Source organism: Oncorhynchus tshawytscha, linkage group LG16, assembly GCF_018296145.1.
Source record: "Oncorhynchus tshawytscha isolate Ot180627B linkage group LG16, Otsh_v2.0, whole genome shotgun sequence".
NCBI lineage: Eukaryota > Metazoa > Chordata > Actinopteri > Salmoniformes > Salmonidae > Oncorhynchus > Oncorhynchus tshawytscha.
In genome coordinates this window covers 62,708,476-62,731,467 of record NC_056444.1, presented here as the reverse complement: position 1 = coordinate 62,731,467, position 22,992 = coordinate 62,708,476, and the positions used below count along the sequence as shown (strand labels likewise).

Here is a 22,992-nt window from a genome sequence, read left to right as displayed (position 1 = left end):
TAACTCAACCCATAACTGTTGGACTTTATAACATTCCCAGAAGGCATGGATTATTATAACCTAATGAAAAATGAACCTGATAATCTAATTTAATTTACTGCAGGCCTACAACTTGTAGGTTTAACCTTCTGAATGAATGATTATATTGAAGATAGAAGCTGCCTCTTAATAAGTTCTGAGATCTGATCCGTTACCCAACATAATAATATAAATGTATTTAGCCTAATTGTTTTTATGACTACAGACAGTATGACTGAGTGGAATTTGTTTGAATAGCACAGATTTAAATTCTACTTCCTGTCACTCAAATTCTAACTCTACATCCTGTGGGGTGTCAATTACAAAATTCTGAATTGAGCCCAACCCTGGTGTGTGCTGGCGTGGTCCATGTCTGTGCCCCAGCACCACATGAATAGGCCCAGGCTCTGTGCAGTCGGCAGCTGCTTCCTTTGAATGACCAAAGACAAAAAGCCTTAAATCTACAGAACCCCTTTCATCTGTACATTTGATACCCATCTTCCTCACCTCATTGTCACTGCAAACAAGTCTATGGCGCTGGGCTCAAAGTCACTACTACACTGCATCCTGCAGACTTCATTTTGAATATGCAGTTGGCCACGAACAATTCTGTTACTGTTTTACACACACCATCGAAGGCAAGAGCATATCTTAATATTGTCGCTTGTAGCTAGGTATAAAGATTTGATTAAATAAAATGACCCCCAATAAATGACAAAACCAGTTTGTGTAAAATCTGTGTAAATATACATTTTTGTGTGTGAAAGAATCAGTTAGGGTTCCTGCCTTGGATAGTGATACAGAACAGTACATGGGAAAGTCCCTATCCTACTGTAAATACTTTTAAGGGTTTTGGCTCAGGCTATACATTACAATGATGGGAGTCTCTCCTCATGCCTCCCATACACCTAATGCCCTCAGTTGCCTTAAAAATAAGCCTAAAAATAGTACCGTTGGGAGAAAAGGGAGGCTGGTGGAATATGTGATAACCCAGGCAGGAGACCCTGGGTGAGTCTGGCTGCTCCGACAGCTTCCTGTTCAGGAAGGGCAATTAGGAATTCTTCAGGGTAGGATTCCATGGCCACGTGCAGGCTGGGGCCCAGTGCTGTACCAGGCAAAGGTTTACACCAAGCTATTCTTGCATAACCCACAGTGATAACACTGATGCATTTTTCTCAACACACATCACAGCTACCAACATCTCTTTTCCCCCAAGCCTTATTTCTTTAGCTCTGGCTTAGCTCCTGTAACCAAGTCGGCTAAGTAAGTCCATGCAGTTTTTGGATAGTTTGAAGTTGGTGTATGAGGTTGCATTTCAGAGGGAGCTGTTTCCGGGTGGTGCACGGTGGTGTCGTCTTTGTTTTCCTGAACAGGAGACTGCTGGATTTGTTTCTCTTCCACGGCACATGTCACGTTCATCATGAGGTAGGTGTTCTCACACCTACCGAGTGTCTACCTGTCACTATGACTGGAAACAGGCACTTTTTGGAGTAGTAGAATATAATAAATCACGTGCATTTTACTGTCATAGAATTAATAGTGAGTAGAACAGAATGACTTGTTGAAATCCATTTCAGGCAAAATAAGTTGTTTGAAGGTAATGTATCTCGATGGATTGTGGTGCCATTTCAAATTTCTGTTTAATTTACTTGCAGCAGCAGTACCAAATACCGGTATTTTAGATAAATAAGCATTTTCATATTGTTTTGTAAAGTTGAGTTAGCTCCTCCTTTTCAGCTCTTCAAAATAATTTGCTTGCATCTCTAAATATAATCAAAATTAGATCATAAATATGCGTTTGCCAATACTATTTTACTTGTTGTTTTGTTTGGATACAATTGAGTTTTGGATGTTTGCATCATATACGTCAAACCTCAGTGATGTCCGCGCAAAAGATAGGGGGGAAATTCTTAGGTGAAACCAGAGTGCTGTTTGATAGCTACAGTAATTAACACCTGTCTTCCTGAAAGATATTCTTATCAGATACCACTTAACTCTCTTGACCAGGCTACATGACCAACCCAAATACTATAGCATCTGTGCCATACATGTAGTGTAGCACCAGTAATTTATATGATCCTATGCCCAAGTCTATCTCTATATCATAACATAGGACCTCATCAGGGTGAATTATGAATAGATGGTCTCCTTAACTCCCGTTCTCTCATAGGCTCTTTTGGGACTCTATTATGTCTAGCTACGTTCTGATTGGGCAAAGGCCTTAGTGGACTCAGTAGCTCTGTGACTGGAGATCTCTTTGTTGACAGAGTGGCGCCGAAACTGAATGTTTTGTGAAGCCATAAAACTGCTTCCAGGGTTGAGCAACAGCCCCTGTTCTATTAACACACTGACAAATGTGTTAATGTATAGCCCTCTTGCAGACTCCAAAGTGTATATATGATGGAGTCAGATGATACGCAGGCAGGCCCGTGGACTTTGATTCCTAATTTCTTCCTGAATCATTGAAAATAAATTAAATCTGCCAATCATTTACTTGACCTGAGGGCTTATGTGAACAATGTTAAACTTGAGAGAGAGTGTCTAGATCATTCAAGTTCTAGATATAATAGGTGATGAAAGAAAAACATAATTTATAAACACAGCATTTATTTATCAGTGTGTGTGTGTCCATGCATTCTCCTCAAATGTATTTGTTTACGAGGGAGCGTTTTGAATATTTTGATCACCCCCTACTCACTATAATGCTTAGGTGAGATGTATTCTTTGACGATGGCTCTCAGTATTTCTCAGTAAATCACTTTTAATTGGGAACTTTAACACTGTGCTCAAGTAAATCATGCTACTCACTGAACACAAAGAGGAACCAGTTTTTTTACACCCCTCATTGAAGAACAAAGGGTCCCCAGTGCAGCCAGCAACAAACACGTCCGTCATTTCAATTCAGAAATGTACTTAGGCATTAAGGCAGTCAGTTTTATTAATCTGTACCCTCTGGCTGATGCCTTTTATTGAAGATTAGAAGGGCTATATGCAACAGAACATTGGTCTGCTTTTAAGTTGTTCCACATACAGTATGTGACATCTATGTTCCTTGTGAGTGGATTTTATGATAACATGAGATTTGACCATTGAGTTGTGCTTATTATTGTATCTATGCAACCTTTTTTGAGAGTGTTAGTTGAGGTTCATGATCATTCTTACCCCAATATTCACATTTCATATTTTTATCATGCTGCTGATCTTGGTATGATATTTGTTCATTTTATAAATCACATTTCATTTTTAGAATGTTCCTGGTGGCTTCTTAGCACAATGGAAGGGCTAAGAAGGGAGATAGGTGTACCATGGCGGTCTGATCCCCTCCTTGGCAACCAATCCCTTTGGGCCCAGTGATGACTGTATCTTCACATGAGCCCCGCTCCCCAAGGGTCCTCTCATCACAAACACATCTTGCATCATTATCTAGACCTGCTGTTACATTTCTAAAAAATATATGTTTCTAGCTTATGCTATATGATATATCTATGGCAGTATTTCCCAACTCCAGTCTTCAAGTACTTCTGTTAAAATGTGTATCTTATATGCTCTTTTCCCAAACAACTGCCATTAACAAAACTTCCTAATGAAAATAGAGAAAAACTTAGAGAATATTGAGTCCTCCTTATTTTGTCAGGATTGATAATCTGAAAGAATACATTTTAGTGAATGGTGGTATCTGAATAGGATATTAAACACATATATGCAACAAAACATATTACAAATGGCATTTAGTCTTACATTTGATAAGAAAAGAAATACACAATATTTTATCTTTATTTAACTAGGCAAGTCACTTAAGAACAAATTCTTATTTTCAATGATGGCCTAGGAACAGTGGGTTAACTGCCTGTTCAGGGGCAGAACAACAGATTTGTACCTTGTCAGCTCTGGGTTTCTGAACTTGCAACCTTCTGGTTACTAGTCCAACGCTCTAACCACTAGGCTACCCTGCCACCCCTAATAAAACAATAACTTAATTGAAAGAATAAGGTTAGGGAAATACAATCTCTTATTCAAACCTGAAAACTAAGAGCAAGTTACATAAAATCAAATCAAATTGTATTTGTCACATGCGCCGAATACAACAGGCAGTGAACTGCTTACTTCCAAGCCCTTAACCAACTATGCAGTTTTAAGAAAAAATACATGTTTAGTAAAAAATAGTAAAAAGTAAAAAATAAGAAAAAATTCTAAAATAATTAAAGAGCAGCAGTAAAATAACACTAGCGAGGCTATATACAGGGGGTACCGGTACAGAGATAATGTGCCGGGGCACTGGTTAGTTAAGGTAATTGAGATAATATGTACAGTTGAAGTCGGAAGTTTACATTCACTTAGGTTGGAGTCATTAAAACTCATTTTTCAACCACTTCACAAATTTCTTAAACTATAGTTTTGGCAAGTCGGTTAGGACATCTACTGTACTTTGTGCATGACACAAGTATTTTTTCCAACAATTGTTTAGAGACAGATTATTTCACTTATAATTCACTGTATGGCAATTCCAGTGGGTCAGAAGTTCACATACGCTAAGTTGACTGTGGCTTTAAAAAGCTTGGAAAATTCCAGAAAATTATGTCATGGCTTTAGAAGCTTCTGATAGGCTAATTGACATCATTTGAGTCAACTGGAGGTGTACCCGTGGATGTATTTCAAGGCCTACCTTAAAACTCAGTGCCTCTTTGCTTGACATCATGGGGAAATCAAAAGAAATCAGCCAAGACCTCAGAAAAAAGTAGCAGACCTCCTCAAGTCTGGTTCATCCTTGGGAGCAATTTCCAAGCGCCTGAAGGTACCACGTTCATCTGTACAAACAATAGTACGCAAGTTTAAACACCATGGGACCATGCAGCCGTCATACCGCTCAGGGAGGAAACGCGTTCTGTCTCCTAGAGATGAACGTACTTTGGTGCGAAAAGTGCAAATCAATCCCAGAACAACAGCAAAGGACCTTGTGAAGATGCTGGAGGAAACAGGTACAAAAAGGAAGAAGCCACTGCTCAAAAACCGCCATATAAAAGCCAGACTACGGTTTGCAACTGCACATGCGGACAAAGATGGTACTTTTTGTAGAAATGTTCTCTGGTCTGATGAAACAAAAATAGAACTGTTTGGCCATAATGACCATCATTATGTTTGAGGAAAAGGGGGGATGCTTGCAAGCCGAAGAACACCATCCCAAACGTGACGCACGGGAGTGGCAGCGTCATGTTGTGGGGCTGCTTAGCTGTAGGAGGGAATGGTGCACTTCACAAAATAGATGGCATCAAGAGGCAGGAAAATTATGTGGATATATTGAAGCATCTCAAGACATCAATCAGGAAGTCAAAGCTTGGTTGCAATTGGGTCTTCCAAATGGACAATGACCCCAAGCATACTTCCAAAGTTGTGGCAAAATGGCTTAAGGACAACAAAGTCAAGGTATTGGAGTGGCCATCACAAAGCCCTGACCTCAATCCTATCCTAGTTCCGCCCCAGAATTTGTGGGCGGAACTGAAAAAGTGTGCGAGCAAGGAGGCCTACAAACCTGACTCAGTTACACCAGCTCTGTCAGGAGGAATGGGCCAAAATTCACCCAACTTATTGTGGGAAGCTTGTGGAAGGCTACCCAAAATGTTTGACCCAAGCTAAACTATTTAAAGGCAATGCTACCAAATACTAATTGAGTGTATGTAAACTTCTGACCCACTTGGAATGTGGTGAAAGAAATAAAAGCTGAAATAAATAATTCTCTCAACTATTATTCTGACATTTCACATTCTTAAAGAAAGTGGTGATCTGAACTGACCTAAGACAGGGAATTTTTACTAGGATTAAATGTCAGGAAATGTGAAAAACTGAGTTTAAATGTATTTGGCTAAGGTGTATGTAAACCTCCGACTTCAACTGTACATATAGGTAGAGTTAAAGTGACTATGCATAGATAATAAACAGAGAGTAGCAGCAGCGTAAAAGAGGGGGGTGGCAATGCTAATAGTCTGGGTAGCCATTTGATTAGCTGTTCCGGAGTCTTATGGCTTGGGGGTAGAAGCTGTTAAGAGGCCTTTTGGACCTAGACTTGGCACCCCGATACCGCTTGCCGTGCGGTAGCAGAGAGAACAGTCTATGACTAGGGTGGCTAGAGTCTTTGACCATTTTTATGGCCTTCCTTTGACACTACCTGGTATAGAGGTCCTGGATGGCAGGAAGCTTGGCCCAAGTGATGTACTGGGCCGTACGCACTACCCTCTGTGCCTTGCGGTCGGAGGCCGAGCAGTTGCCATACCAGGCAGTGATGCAACCAGTCAGGATGCTTTCGATGGTGCAACTGTAGAACGTTTTGAGGTTCTGAGGATCCATGCCAATTCTTTTCAGTCTCCTGAGGGGGAATAGGTTTTGTCATGCCCTCTTGACAACTGCCTTGGTGTGCTTGGACCATGTTAGTTTGTTGGTGATGTGACAACCAAGGAACTTGAAGCTCTCAACCTGCTCCACTACAGCCCCATCGATGAGAATGGTGGCATGCTCGGTCCTCATTTTCCTGTAGTCCACAATCCTCTCCTTTGTCTTGATCACGTTGACGGAGAGGTTGTTTTCCTGGCACCACACGGCCAGTTCTCTGACCTCCCCCCTATAGCCTGTCTCATCGTTGTCGGTGATCAGGCCTACCACTGTTGTGTCATTAGCAAACTTAATGATGGTGTTGGAGTCGTGTCTGGCCGTGCAGTCATGAGTGAACAGGGAGTACAGGAGAGGGCTGAGCACGCACCCCTGAGGTGCTCCCGTGTTGAGGATCAGTCTGGCGGTGGTGTTACCTACCCTTAGCACCTGGGGGTGGCCCATCAGGAAGTCCAGAATCCAGTTGCAGAGGGAGGTGTTTAGTCCCAGAGTCCTTAGCTTAGTGATGAGTTTTGAGGGCACTATGGTGTTGAACACTGAGTGGTAGTCGATGAATAACATTCTCACATAGGTGTTCCTTTTTTCCAGGTGGGAAAGGGCATTGTGGAGTGCAATAGAGATTGCATCATCTGTGGATCTGTTGGGGCAGTATGCAAATTGGGTGGGTCTAGGTTTCATAATGGTGTTGATGTAAGCCATGACCAGCCTTTCAAAGCACTTCATGGCTACAGACGTGAGTGCTACGGGTCGGCAGTCATTTAGGCAGGTTACTTTAGTGTTATTGGGCACAGGGACTATGTTTGTCTGCTTGAAACATGTTGGTATTACAGACTCGGACAGGGAGAGGTTGAAAATGTCGTTGAAGACACTTGCCAGTTGGTCAGCACATGCTCGGAGTACACATCCTGGTAATCTGTCTGGCCCTATGGCCTTGTGAATGTTGACCTGTTTAAAGGTCTTACTCACATTGGCTACAGAGAGCGTGATCACACAGTCGTCCAGAACAGCTGATGCTCTCGTCCATATTTCAGTGTTACTTGCCTCGAGCGAGTGTGGTAGTAATTTAGTTAATCTGGTAGGCTCGTGTCACTGGGCAGCTAGCGGCTGTGCTCCGCTTTGTAGTCTGTAATAGTTTGCAAGCCCTGCCACATCCGACGAGCTTCGGAGCCGGTGTAGTATGATTCGATCTTAGTCCTGTATTGACGCTTTGCCTGTTTGATGGTTTGTCACTGCACTTATTGATGAAGCCAGTGACTGATGTGGTGTACTCCTCAATGCCATCAGAAGAGCATATTCCAGTCTGTGCTAGCAAAACAGTCCTGTAACTTAGCATCTGCTTCATCTGACCACTTTTTTATTGACCGAGTCACTGGTGCTTCCTGCTTTAGTTTTGCTTGTAAGAATTATGGTCAGATTTGCCAAATGGTGGGTTAGGGAGACCTTTGTATGTGTTTCTGTGTGTGGAGTAAAGGTGGTCTAGAGTTTTTTTTCCCCTCGGGCTGCACATTTAACATGCTGGTAGATATTAGGTAAAACGGATTTAAGTTTCCCTGCATTAAAGTCCCCGGCCACTAGGAGTGCCGCCTCTGGTTGAGCGTTTTCCTGTTTGCTTATGGCCGTATACACGTCATTAAGTGTGGTCTTAGTGCCAGCATCCGTTTGTGGTGGTAAATAGACAGCTATGAAGAATATAGATGAAACTCTCTTGGTAAATAGTGTGGTCTACAGCTTATCATGAGATACTCTAACTCAGGGGAGCAAAACCTCAAGACATCCTTCGATATCGTGCACCAGCTGTTGTTTACAAATATACACAGACCGCCACTCCTTGTCTTACCAGAGGCTACTGTTATATCATGCCGATACAGTGTATAACCAGCCAGATGTATGTTATTCATGTCGTCGTTCAGCCACGACTTGGTGAAACATAAGATATTACAGTTTTTAATGTCCCGTTGGTAGGATATATATGCTTGTAGTTTGTCTATTTTATTATCCAATGATTGTACATTGGCTAATAGGACCGATGGTATCATACTATCATAATTGCTCCTGTAAGTTGCTCTGTATTAGAGCGTCTGCTAAGTGAATAACGTGTAAATGTAATAACCATAACATTATATACAACATTCCTCTCATGGATATTGTCATCAAAATTGAACTGGAATGATAAAATATTATAAGAATAAGGGATATAATAACAATAATTGGCTTTTACAACTTAAATGTCTTCTTACAGACATTCACTAGGCCTGTAGCCTAATACAAGAAGAGTCAGACCAAATTAAAAGCAGGCAAGAAAGGGGAAATTACCAGTGAAAATCTGAGCTACTGGGTGAAGACTAGGAGTCCCTTTACTAGTACCTATGTACATTAAGAACACCTGCTCTTTCCATGACATAGACTGACCAGGTGAATTCAGGTGAAAGCCATGATCCCTTGTTGATGTCACTTGTTAAATCCACCTCAGAGAAGATGAAGGGGAGGAGACAGGTTAAAGAAGGATTTTTAAGTCTTGAGAGAATTGAGACATGGATTGTGTATGTGTGCCATTCAAAGAGTGAATGGGCAAGACAAAATATTTAAGTGTCTTTGAATGGGGTAAGGTAGTAGGTGCCAGGCGCACCGGTTTGTGTCAAGAACTGCAACAATGCTGGGTTTTTCACATTCAACAGTTTCCCGTGTGTGTCAAGAATGGTCCACCACACAAAAAATATCCAGCAAACTTGACACAACTGTGGGAAGCATTGGAGTCAACATGAGCCAGCATCCCTGTAGAACGCTTTCGACACGTTCTTTCGACACGTTCTATGTCACAATGAATTGAAGCTATTCTGAGGGCAAAAGAGGGGTGAAACTCAATATTAGGAAGGTGTTTCTAATATTTGGTATAATCAGTATTTATCTGTGTATGTTTCCGGTGAGGGTGTGATTGTCCCTCAGCCCTGTTTGCAGCCTCAGAAGCATGTTGTCTAGTCCCTCCAGCCCCTGCCTATCCTTGTCACCATGGGGGCAGCTATTGAATGCCTAGTGCACAGATGACATGTCTATAGTGTCGTTCTCCTCACATAGGTCTGAGAACTGACAGAATACATATTTTTGCTCAGCTTTACTTCCTGAAGTGTTTCCATTCCCTTTTAAGATGATTTGGTCATGTATATGCATGTACTGTTCTAGTGTGAACAATTCATAACTGGCTTTGGTATTCTGTGAGAAACAATGGAGAGGATTCTCAAATGGGAGCGATAGACAGGTGTGTTTGAAGACGGTGCGCTGCAATAGTCCATATGTTGTGTCCAGAGCACACAAACCTCTTCAAAACGACACAATACCCAATGTGCCCGAGAAGCAGGCGATGCAAACAGACATGCTCTATACCAGCAGTACAATGAAAAAGGAGACCTGGAGGTCAACATTTAGCCTCATCTCATAAACAAACTCCACAGGGCCACGCACATGGCTTTCCCCTCATTACTGAAACTTGACCCTGAGCAGCCATTGGCCAGGTGTGTTTGATGGGCTGTGGTGGTCAGACCTAGCAGGGCCTTTCATGGGCTAATGTGTGCAGATGAGAATGTGATGGCTTTGCTCAAATATAAAGCGATTAATGATCATAATGTCCAAAATAATAATAATAACAATGAGCAATGGATTGTAAAAGCGTTCTTTTCTTATGTTCAAAGTGCTTTACATAGGGGAAAACTCAAAATGAGAAATTAAGATTGAAAATGTAGTGGGGTTTGTAATTTTATCTTTATGGAACAGATCTCTTTTGTCAAATAGATTACAATCTGTAAAAGTAAAGGTTGAATAAAAATAATCACATAAAATAATTATGTGTTGGTGTCCATGCATTTGAATGCACTGCTAACTAGTGCAATACATTTCCACTAGCGTTGTTGCATTCCCAACAAAAAAAGTCACTTTAAGCCCCTAAATTTGAGACTAATGCCAGTAAGTGACTTCCAGCATTGTATCCTTTTTAAGGCCGAACATCATAGTGGATTTTGTGCATTATAAAACTTCTCAGCTTTAGGCCTTGAAGATCACATGAAAGTGCCTTTTCTCTACTGGTGAGGACAATTGATTGTGTTGAGTAAATTAAACCACTGGGCTGGCCTAACAGATGTGTTGTGGAATAAAGGTGCTTTAATAATTGGTATGTCTGACTCCCCTTTCCCTGTGTCCCTATGGCAACAACCCCATTGGGGCTTATGGGATGGCTCTCCGAGACCGAGACACACACACACACACCCTGCCCCCACACAATCCTTGGGGCCCAATTACCTGGTGGTATATGGCAGCATGTTGGAGCAAGGCTGTGGTAGCTAGCCTGCTTGTGTGTGGCAGTCCCCAGGTGAATGCTCCACACACACACAACTCCTCTCATATCACTTCTAAACCTCTTTCATATAGGAACGCATCATAATATGGAGTTACAGTGAGTTAAGGTAATCTGTCACATGAAATGTATCTATGTAGTAGGCCTAGTCATTCATTCCCACTCATAGCTCATCTCTGGTCAACTCAGAGGTAGCTGAACTCTTGAGTAGTGCAAAGACAAGAAGGTAATTGGTGAGAAACTTCATAGAAATCAATGGTTCAGCACTGATCATGATAATGAGAGCTCTTTCAGCATCACACCTGTGCTAAGTCCTTTAATTTCCTGTAAAACAATGTCAACCTCTGTAATTATCCCACAGTCGCTGAGCGGAAGGACAAAAGGCAGACAGGTGGATAAAACAAAACAAACAGATTCAGCATATTGGCCTAATGGAGGACAAGTACTGACGAGTAATGACAAAACTATGACTTGGCTTACGATGTAAGAGGGGGAAAATCATGTAGGTAGCTAGGTGAAATTGTAAAACCTGAGTGATGACAAAATGAAATGTGATCATAACTCACAGACTGTCTTTAGGGCTGACCTAATGTCTAACTAGTGTCCAGTGGCGTAAGGTTACAGGGATCTATTTGGGAGGAGGGGACATAAAAGTCCACAAGCTGACCACAAACAGACAAACTGACCAAATTATATTACATTTAAAATGAATGACCTCACAAAATCAACAATGACTAATCAGACAATAAGAAGTGGATACAATTGGATAAACACAATGGGAAAGTGGGTACAACAGGGCATAAATGCAAAGTAATACAAAAACACACACACTCTATGATGGCATGAGCACTAGCCCATTTAGCAGAATTGTGGTGCTGTGTGTTTTATGTGTGTTTTGTGTGTGTGTGTGTGTGTGTGTGTGTGTGTGTGTGTGTGTGTGTGTGTGTGTGCGTGCGTGCGTGCGTGCGTGGGTGCGTCTGTGAGTGAGTGTGTGTTTAGTGTGTGTGTGAAGCTGTAGTTAACGCTGGACCAGTGTTGATAGATGTCTTTACATCCTCCCTCACGTGACAGGCCAGCCTGATACCCATCAGTACTCAAATGAACTCAGGTTGTGCCCCAGCTCCTCACTCTAAACCTAATTTGGAATGCAAATGAAAAACAAAGCAAACCTTTCAGACCAGGGCAATTTACTCACCAATCCCTTTGAAAAAGGCTAACTTTCACTCAGGAACAACTTTAGAGAGAAGCAGAAAAGCTAATAGGTATTTTTTGGAAGGAAACATGTCTTCACAAGGCATTTTTTCTGTGTGCTTGAACACTGCTTTGGTGCACCCATAGTTGTTACCCATGTCTGCTAAATGCAGAAAAATAAACACATATCATAGTCTTCCCTGAGTAGTCATTCCACTCTCACAACCACTGTATGTGGTTGTTTTTATTAATATTAGTTGAATACATTGCCTGTAAGCCGCTCTGCTAACTAAAATGTCATGTTAAATGTAAGGCCACTGCTACTCTATGACGGGTTGTGTCTCCAACTGCTATCATGTTCAGTGGCGGCAGGTGGTTAGAGTGTTGGAAGTTCAAATCCCCGAGCTGACAAGGTAAAGGTCTGTTGTTTTGCCCCTGAACAAGGCAGTTAACCCACTGTCATTGAAAATAAGAATTTGTTCTTAACTGACTTGCCTAGTTAAATTTTTAAAGAAATGTTCAAATTAGATGGATTCTGCATAATTCTACTCAAAACACCTGCTCTTTCCATGACATAGACTGACCAGGTGAAGTCAGGTGACCGCTATGATCCCTTATTGATTTCACCTGTTAAACCCACTTCAATCAATGTAGATGAAGGGGAGGAGACAGGTTAAAGAAGGATTTTTAAGCCTTGAGACAATTGAGGTATGGATTGTGTATATGTGCCATTCAGAGGATGAAGGGAAAGGGAATGGGCAAGACTAAAGATTTAAGTGCCTTTGAATGGAGTAATGTAGTGCCCGACGCACTGGTTGGAGTGTGTCAAAAGGTTTTTCACACTCAACAGTTTCCCGTGTGTATTAAGTATGGTCCACAATCCAAACGACATCCAGCCAACTTGACACAACTGTGGGAAGCATTGGAGTCAACATGGGCCAGCATCCCTATTGAATGCTTTCGACACCTTGTAGAGTCCATCTCCCGGCGAATTTAGGCTTTTCTGAGGGCAAAAGAGGGGTGCAACTGAATAATAGGAAAGTGTTCCTAATGTTTTGTTCACCAGTGGAGGCTGCTGAGGGGAGGACGGCTCATAATAATGGCTGGAATGGAGTGAATGGAATGGTATCAAACACATATCAAACAAGAATGTGTTTGATACCATTCCATTCACTCCATTCTGGTCATTATTATGAGCAGTCCTCCCCTCAGCAGCCTTAACTGTTGTACACTCCATGTATATCTGTGGCCTGCCAATTCGAACAATCACCTCTCCTCTCGCCTGCTTCACGGCAATCTGTGCCACGCCCGCTCCTCTGAAACAGGATCTGAATCTGGCATTGTTTGTATTGTCAAAGCTAATCCAGTCAATTACACCAGGACCACAGTGGCTGCCTTGCCCACTAGTCAGCCCAGCACAGCCAACTAGACAGCCAGCCAGCCAGCCCAGCCCAGGGATTAGGGCCTGATGCCTCCGGGGCTCAGCCTCAGCCTCAGCCCCATCAGCCCCAGTGATTAATAGACCAACATATCCTGCTCCTGTCACCTCCCCCTCCCTCTCTCTCCCTCCTTCTCCTTCCCTGGCCTTCCCTGGCTCGCCTCCAATGGCATGTGTCTCTCTGTCTGTCTGTTTTACCTACTGGTACTTTGTTCAACTGTCGTTCTGGCTGTAAACCAGTAGGGCTTTATTTGTTAGCCACTGAGGCTGGAATGGGTGTGTGAACAGAAAATAGAGAGACTGAAAGAGACATGGGCAAAGAGCAGGTATTTCAGGTTACAGCCATTTCATATACGCTGACAAGTAAGCCAGAGGTCATGTGGTTTTCTACAGAGGATTTTAGGTAGGCTCTACCCCCCCCATTGTGGATGATGGTGGTGCAGTTTGTGTTGTGATAGGAACAGAAGAACAGAAGCTCGGGCTGACATCATAAACATGGGGGCAGTCGAACTGGTGAGGTGGGACTGGAGGGGGGACTGGGGTTAGTCTCAGACCTGATTGGCCCACTGCAGCGCAGGGGACACACCTGTGAGCGCCAAAGGCTTAGGGGATTGGCTGAAACCTGAAAATTACACCTGTGTGTGTGTGGCGGGGGGCTACATGTAAACCTAGCCCCTTTACAAATTCAGTCGACTCATCTTAAGGAGCTTAACCAGGTAGCGGCGCCGCAAGCTCCCTTGAAACTTGAACCGAGTCAAACCTGTTGATTAGGTTTTTGGTGTTAGTTCTTTGCCTCCTCGTTGGGTGTCTAGTCAAGCCGAGCTAATTCTCTTGCCTGAGATTGACGACTTTTTCAAAGCGATCATCGTAGAGGTAGTCTCTCTGTGAGAGGAGGGAAGAGGAAGACAAGCATATGAAGCCAGCAGCCCCAGCAGCCAGGAGCCAGCAGCCAGCGCACAATGATGGCTCTTGTCATGGGTTTCTGGCTCGCTTGACCACACCTGGGAAGGAAAGGGTAACTCACCAACATGATATCTCTTTATTTGTTTTCTCTTTGATCAGTGTACGATTTCCTCCGACATTATTTGTGATATATTTGCTTTGTCATCGCCCTTGTTCAGCACCGGCTTACAGGTACACTGAAGCCCAGTTGTGTGTAGACTTGTGTAATGGCCAGTAAGTGGATGGCAAGCAAACAAAGGTTGTTGGTATTTGTGTGCTGTTACAGGAAAATGCATGCTTCGATGGCAAGCATATCATTAACCATATCAGATTCCAGTCCATTTAAAGAGAAAGAAAACGAGGGAACAATAGAGCCAAACGTTCATTACTAAACTGGAAAGACCAGTTGGGGCAGGTAGAGGCAAACAGCCAGACTTGTCAAAGGATATAAAGACAGCGGCTTTTTCCCTCCAATGCACATTTGAAGGAACATTTGAGCAGTTATGGTAACATTATGCTAGTTTTACATCTAGAAAAGCTGATGATAATCAATTGACGAAGAAATCATGTTGAATGTTTTGATTATTTCACAAAAGAAACATTGTTATTATGTATCTCAAACAATGTATCTATTTCTGATAAACAATTATAAAGAATGCATGGGAGCATTTCTTGTTGATTTAAAATGGCTTTTGATAACTTATCTCTGATACCTGTTGAATAAGAGTCTCATCACAGCCTTTTGTTAGGATGTTGCATGTCTTGAAAAGGAGACTAAAATAGCAAGGCTTGTTCTTACTTGTTTCCTTTGGAATGTAAAGATAGAGATTTGAAATATAAATATCTCTGTTTGTCTTAATATTTGATGTGAGAAATAAGAGGCTTCATGTAGTGGATGTATGTTGAACGTAAAATGTCTGCTCATCCATTTTACTCTCCTGTGTGGTTTCAATTGCAAGTCAATAAGGACTGTTATATATTGTTAGACTTCTGGGATTATAAAATCGCCATGATGATGGTTATGTTTTTGGAATGTTTTATGTTGGCAAGAAGATTTAACTAATATTTTGCATATTTCATGGAATTATAAAGGGGTTCTTTATAAATGGAGGGAAAATGTGAGGAGTGAGGCGGAAGATTTTGTTTGGTGGCGAGAGAGAGAGACATTTGCGCAATTATTACACAGACATGAATGAGTCATTTGTAATTGTTTATAGCTTTTTAAAGATTATGGCTATGGTTTGGGCATTACAGATATCACGACTGGTCTGTAGAGAATGTCCATAGTGTGTGACTTGCTGTATTGGCAGGCCATACAAAATGGTGGTTGAATTTTTTATATCATTTATAGTTTTTTTTTTACAGCTTAGAAAACGGACATGTGAAACTAAGAACAAATTTACTAGTGTGTTTCCTCTCAGTGAGAGAACTGTAGTGCCAATCACGGAGTAAGGTGAGAGGTCAGGAAAAAAAACATTACGTTTGTGAACTGAAGAACAGGCAATTTAAATAGGTACAGTATGACTGACTATGCAGCTTGTGCAATAATCGGTTTAAACCATTAACGTTATAGTTGTTATACCTTGATGGAATGCTGTTGCTTTGTGCCTCGATAAATCAATGGCAATAGGTGCTATAAAAATATGTGAAACATTGGCAGGGTTTTAAGGATATTTTTTTTATTTTTTTATTTAACCTTTATTTAACTATACGTTAAAGGCAATCTATTTAACGATATGTTAAGGGAAGAAAATATAATCAGACAAACCATGGAAATATTATATATCTATTCCTAGCTTTAATATCAATGTGAGGAAAATTGGAAATGCTAATCTATATTTGTGAGATTTATACCAACCCAAACTGAAATATAGATTACTGAATTAAGGCACCATGCATGAGAGAGTCTACAAACCTTTTTTGCTTAACAAATGTCTTGTAAATTTCACTCACTCATAGGAAATATTTAAAACTGAAAGGGAAAGGAAACAGTGATAGTTCTAAACTGAAATATTTAACTCTGATAAAATAGTAGAATAGTGAATAGAATTTCAGATAACTTAATTCAGTGATTTAGCAGAGGGGAATTGAACAAGTGACAAAAGCGACAAATCGAGCCACAAAGCTTTTCTCTCCAGTAGTCTGGAGGGTTAATTAGTTGTGTTGAGATAAGGTTTAACCTTAAATAAGGTTTTGTATTTCCCTGCCAATGTTCTCCACAAAAATGCCAACTATTGATTAAGGGCCAGGCTGGTTTACCTATCAGGTTGTTCATTTCACAGTGGAGTCACATTCCAGCGGAGAGGGCAGAGTTACCTGATCACGCCTCACAACTCAGTAAGGCTACAGCATGGGCAGCCATAAGCGCCATGTCAAATGAACAACAGCTCCAACAACGGAATAACTTCAGCCAAAACAGGGATGAGTTCCAGGGAGAAAACTTAAGCGAAGCTAAAAGAAGGAAAGATAACAGAAGAAATGCATAGCAAGTACTTGTTGATGGTAGGATGCCAAGTACTCCAGTAATACTTGAAACTATAGGGTCTACTTGACTTGAACTTTTATTTCCATTGTCTTCTTCTTCATTCCAAAAGCTTTAATACTCATTCTTTCTCACAAATCTCTCTCTCTTTCTCTCTCTCTCTTCCTCAGGCCTGCAGCCCTGGTTTATAATGCTGATGATTAACTAAATAGAGGCTGCTGCAGAGAGCAGGTCTGCTTGGCTTTCTCATTTCATGGGGCCTGACTGACTGACCGGGAAGAAGCTGAAGTGTTTACAGGCTCTGGTTTCTGGAAATTCAAGATATTTTCTCCCCCCTCCCCCCACCTTTAATCACTTTGTTTTGTTACATTCTTTCCTTTTGGGTTCCTTTTCACAACGGTAAGGTTACAGGTGCATTCTCCATTTTCATTCTCCACCTCCCTTTGCTGCCTGTGCTTTTCCCTCCCTTATGCTCTGTCTTTCTCTCTCCTCTCTCCTGCTCTCTCACTCTCTCTCATTCACTAAAGCTCTTCCATTTAGCTCACTGGCAGGATGACTGGAAGTCACTTTATTCTTTCCCTCTGGACACAAGATTGTCTTGATTCTATTTTTGTTTCAGGTTTACAGAAAATGATTCCTGTTTAAAATATATTAAAATAGTTCATTGGTATAAGTATTGCTGACTTAATGTACCAAGTCTCAAAAATATTCTAACAGCATTTTTTTTTTTACAACGCAAGTAGTTTGTAGGCACTTTTCATTGTCGACTAAATGTATACATATTTCAATTTTAATTCAGACTTGTGTCACTATTATTTTAAGTGGCAATGTAAATAGAATGACTAATTAAGGAATACTGTAACATACTATATTTGAGTCTTTATCTTACATAAATAGAAATAATGAGCATGCAGCATTACGTAATATGGGATTCTAATGAGTGTGATATTTTCACACTGTGTACAGTACCTGTGAATCGCCCATGTTATTCAGTAAACGAAGGCTGTCTCAATGACCTTCTGCACACACTGCATAGGAACAGTTCAGGTCAGTCCAGCATTCCTCCAGGCTTTCATCACATTACAAACACAAATAAATGAGGAACAGGAAAAAGCAAGGCATTCATTTCCCCCTTTGTTTTCAACATTTCATCAAATTACTGTTGAAATTAAAATTAGCAGAGTTTGGTGCCAAAGCAGCATGTTGCAACAACGTGCTAATTGTGCTAACATCTTCAGAGACATGCGATGTGAATAAGGAACAACTACCCCCAAAGCCTTGTTACTTCAGTTTTGATTATGAAAAATGCAGTGGGGTTAGTCTAGAATGGATGTTCGGAATGAGGGAAAAGTTGCATCCATTTTAAGAAAAGCAGCCCTCTCAGCCTTGCTGTGCCATAGAACCAGACCAGTCAGAACAGGTTTGGGCAATCATTAACAGCCACTGTGGCCCACTCTCCTGTAACTGCCAGCCTAAGCTACAGCCCCTACTAGAACAAAGACCCTGTCTGCCGTACAACAAGCTGTATTTTTTGTTTTGAGCCAAGTTTCAAATACGTGGTTTCCCCGACTTCATCTCTTGTTCAGGTCCTGAGGGTTAATTGATATATCGACACTTATCACTGCTAGTTTGAGTTTGAGGTAGTGAAGTCCACCCAAAGCCAAAATGTGTTGAGTTAACTGAAGTGGGGTTGTAATGGATATTGATGACGAGTTGTATGTGTGCCTGGGTAGGGGGGTATACTTGATTTTGTATAAGTTTCTCCTTCTTTCTGGTAAATATAAATGTAGTTTCAGAGATGTGATAGACTGGCCTTCTAATGATCATTTGCATCCACAGTTAGGGTTGTCAACAGTTTAGAACACCCCTCTCTTTTCAGAGTGGAATGTCCCTGAAGCCACCATTATACCCATAGGCGGGGCTTATCCACACACAAACCTACCAAAGGATGGTTAGCCTTTATCAAGTTTTGTGAGTCAAAATCAGGAGATATCACAACACTAATATATACAAGAGAAACATGTATTGGAAAATGCTCAGAGGAAAATATTATTAATGCGATCTGTAAAATAATAACTTTTATGACCCATTGTTTGTCTCCTATTCATGTTTGGATGGTCATCCCCATCTTACGAGGCAGCATTGGATATAATCACTCTCTCTAATACTGCCTGGTAATGATGATGATAGCCATCTGCTAACTACAGTGAGACGCCACACAACTTACGATATTAGCTAGCTACATTAACACACTTTACCTCAACTTGGAGGCTGTTTTGTTTCAAATTAAATGGCTTGGTTCCCACTGAAATGGCTTTCAGGATCCATCTTACCTGACAGTGCTGGATTGTACAACTGTGTTCTAACACTGTCTGGTAACGATGTTTCCTGGGTGACTCACATACCTCCAGAGATACTCGTCAGCTATGGGCAGACTTAGAGGGTCAGGTGTGACCCCTTGAATGAAAACCTACCATAGGCAATACCTGATCAGATTATCTGTGGTAACTGTACTGTGGTAATGGTAACACTTGACTCCAGTTTGAATACACAGTTTGAACACTCCATCTTTCTTCAAGGATTTGATGTCCGATAACGTCACCGATAAGAAGACTTGGTTGAGCGTCGCATCTGTAATTTTGGTTAGAATTTTGCTAGCATGCAGAGGTGGGCTGGCTATACCAGGAAACTGGGAAGAGAATGTTATTGTGTTTCCCCTCTTTTGTGTTGACTTGATTCTACATGGGCGATTGTCCATGGAGATTGTCCTAAATCTTCCGTTTGGCACATCTTTATTACACTAGCTAAAACTACACATCTGAAAAATGATCCGTTTCAACATCATCATTTATTTGTCAAAAAGATAGGCATATGAAGTGCTTATTTTGAGAATCATATTGGAAAAATTTATGGCAGATATGACTGGGGTGCTTTGTCAATCAAAGTAGTTGAAATATCTTAGTGTTACTCAGTTAGGAATCAATTTAAGCAAGTGGAGTAGATTAGTGGCACGAACAGATTGCGAGAACCGAGAGGACAAGTAGAGGAGACAGTTAGGGGCGCTAGCTCACCCAGTCTTTGTATTATCCACTTCCCTGTCCTGTTTTATAGTGGCCCCACCCAGCCTGAGTTAAAGAATACCAGTCGGTTGATGGTTCCACCGGTCGTACTACTCATTTCCGTGTCCCCTCCCCCCTGCAGCGTATGGCTTTGTGTTGTGTCACTGTGATTGGTTCAGCTCGCCTTACCTGCGTGTTACATCCTGAAACTGACACGAGCTCACCTGAGCACTTACGAAAGAAAGAAACTCAACAACATCCTCCTTGACTCCCCCCAGCCTCCCCTCTCTCTCTCTCCCTTCATATGAATGATTGCTCTTTTTTTAATCACAGCTAAGTATATCCCATAACTCTATCTGTAGTGTCTTTTGTCATTTTACTAGGCTTTATTGGAGAACAAAAGTGTTTTGCCTTGCATCTTTTTGGTTACAATTAGAATGTTTTTATTGTGTTTCCTTTTTGTCATAAGCAACTGATAAACAGCCATAGACTTGAACGAATTGATCCCTTAAGGAAAACTTCCATCTCGTTCCATGTCTCCCATTTGTCATGGTCTTCCATGAAGAAAAATAAATCCCAATTAAGTAGGTAAAGCTCTCAAACAGGCAGCACAGACATAGGAAAATAATAAACAAGGAGCCGGCACAGTCTGAATGTTTGTTTAAGGAGGGAGAATTACCCCACAAATATTGAACCACACCTTTATTGGCTCACCTCATGTCGTTTGCCTTTATCTATGACATAGACACACGGAATGGTTCAATGTTTGTCATATTTTTTCTTTCCCTTTTTTATCCCCTCTCCTTTTCACACGGTTAAAAAGACCATTTAGATGTTGCACTGAACCTTAAAGTGGCATGAGGATTTCATTTGTGGTGAAAAGGCACCACATTTTCCCACTTAAGCTGTTTTTCTATATCTTTGACGTGACCAGTCAATCATCAATATGTCTTTTGTCTTCATTGTAAATTAACTCCAAATAACATAGTCTTTGAGAATACGAAAAAGACAAACTAGTATCCATGTCTGTGTGTGAGACAGACGGACGGACAGACAGACTGACATACTGTATATTTTTCAGCCTGTCTCTTCTTGCATCTCATCCTGCCTTTTTCCAGCTGGCTCCCTTTGCGTACAGGGGACGGTTGGTTCAGAGAGTCCTTCAGTCCTAGCTCCATGGCCTGTTGATTGGCGTCTTACCAGACATGGTTAGATCTATTCATCCCTGTCTAATACTGTCTGGTAATGCCGTCCATTGAATGGCATTACCTTCTTTTTTCCCTCTCTCCTTCTTGCACAGAAGTTTGAGCTCTTAGGTCTACACTATGTGTATACACTGTGTTTGTGTGTGTATATGACCAGAACATGGACACAATGGTTGAAATGACAGATGGGTTGAGATATGGTGTTTATGGTGATAAAGACAATAACTATAAAGGAACTTTGCACTGGAAGATTGATTAAGTTGCCAGTGATTTTCCATGTGCCAAGCTTGTGTCAGAGTTTCTTCCTTGAGCAGCGGCCCAGGATGTCTAAAAGAAAGCTATACAGCATTTTGGGATATTTGTGATGCCAGAAGTAATTTAAATGCTTAAAGGTGCATTCAAATCTTCTCTCTCTCTCTCTCTCTCTCTCTCTCTCTCTCTCTCTCTCTCTCTCTCTCTCTCTCTCTCTCTCTCTCTCTCAATTATTTTATATCTATATGGATGTAATATTATGTTCATGTAAATAAAGTATTTAGAAGAACATTTAATTTGGTATTATCTTACTTAATAAAATAAAGATTTGCGTATTCGCTCAATGTTCCTCAGGGTTCTCATGGTTACTAAATTCTACATGGGAAACTTGCCCAGAGTTTGGCATTTCTCCAGGTACAGTAAAACTTGTAACAACCAAGCTGTAGATAACCATATATGTTTGGCAATAAAAATATGACATGAAAATGTAAAATAAACCTGAAAGAAAAATCATATTTGACTTTGCGCCTTTCTTTTTGACTGTGATCATAAAGTGTTGTCTGAATGCATTGAATTATGTTTTCTAGTCACATAGTTTTGTTTGAAGGGATATGAATTTGATGATATGTAGGCCTGTCCTTGCAGTTTTCTCCGATCATTGTGTTCAGGGGACTCTTTACCAGGCAGAGTGCAATGCCTGGCCCCAGTCAGGTGGAGATCAGGTTACATCTGAACAGAGCTCCTTTTTAAATGTCTCAATTTACCCATGTGGTCCCCCTATCAGCCAAGCCAAGCCCTCATTGTGTTCCAACTCCTGCTCAAAAGCACCTCCTAACAGGCTGCCCAGTGTGTCTCATTGTTAGACTGAGATGCATAGGGCCACTTTTCACATATTTTAGGGCCAGAGATTTCCTCTTAAAGCTGGAATCCAGATTAAGTGAAACAGCGCCACTGGACTCCCCAGGAGCATTTGTTGTTGTTTTTGTTTTGTTTATGACAGGATGAAAGGAGCATCCAGCATCTTGGTAAAATTGTTTAGCACATACTCTGCTGTTCTATGTGCAATGATGTGCAGCGATGTCCGAGGGAAAAAACGGTGTTTGAAGGGACTTCTTTGTTGTTGTAATATCGCAAACGGACGTTGCAGTTTCACCGCTACGAATTGTAGCTTTAACATGCACACATGCACGCTCGCTCGCACTCACACAAACACACACAAACACACAAATAGCAAAACCCCATTGGTGTTTAATTACAGCTGTTAGAGGCTTGAGGTGTACACTATAAAGGAGGATCGAGGAGTTGTCCTAACTTGCCAAAATATTCTAAAATAAGTTAAACATTTTTGGAACGATAAGCTTGAATTGGGAATGGTCTAATTGACTCAACAACCAAAAAACAGACACAGTATATATGTTTAGCTTTCTTAATGAATCAGAAAATCAACAGTTATTTCTGGTTGTTTATCAAAGGTAGCTGGCTAACTCATTGATCCTCTTTGTAGTATACCCCTCTGTGGGGTTGGTTTCCTTGGAACTCTGATTGTATCAGGAGGAACACAAACACAGAGTCCATTCGACCATTTACTAAACCAGGCCCGGGACCCCACTGATCTCCGATGCAGAACAAGAGCTGAGCAAGTTAAAAGGTTCAGAGGAAATAGTCTTCATCCCTCACTACTATGT

The 22,992-nt window shown here is 41.3% G+C and overlaps 1 long non-coding RNA gene across 1 annotated transcript; it reads left to right on the top strand.

The window, feature by feature from the left end:
• Nucleotides 1–14,070: 14,070 nt before the first annotated feature.
• LOC121839627 lies at nt 14,071–21,820 on the top strand. The gene is made up of 2 exons (XR_006079086.1): nt 14,071–14,382; nt 16,962–21,820. It is a non-coding gene; the product is annotated as an uncharacterized LOC121839627 (long non-coding RNA).
• The last annotated feature ends 1,172 nt before the right edge of the window (nt 21,821–22,992 follow it).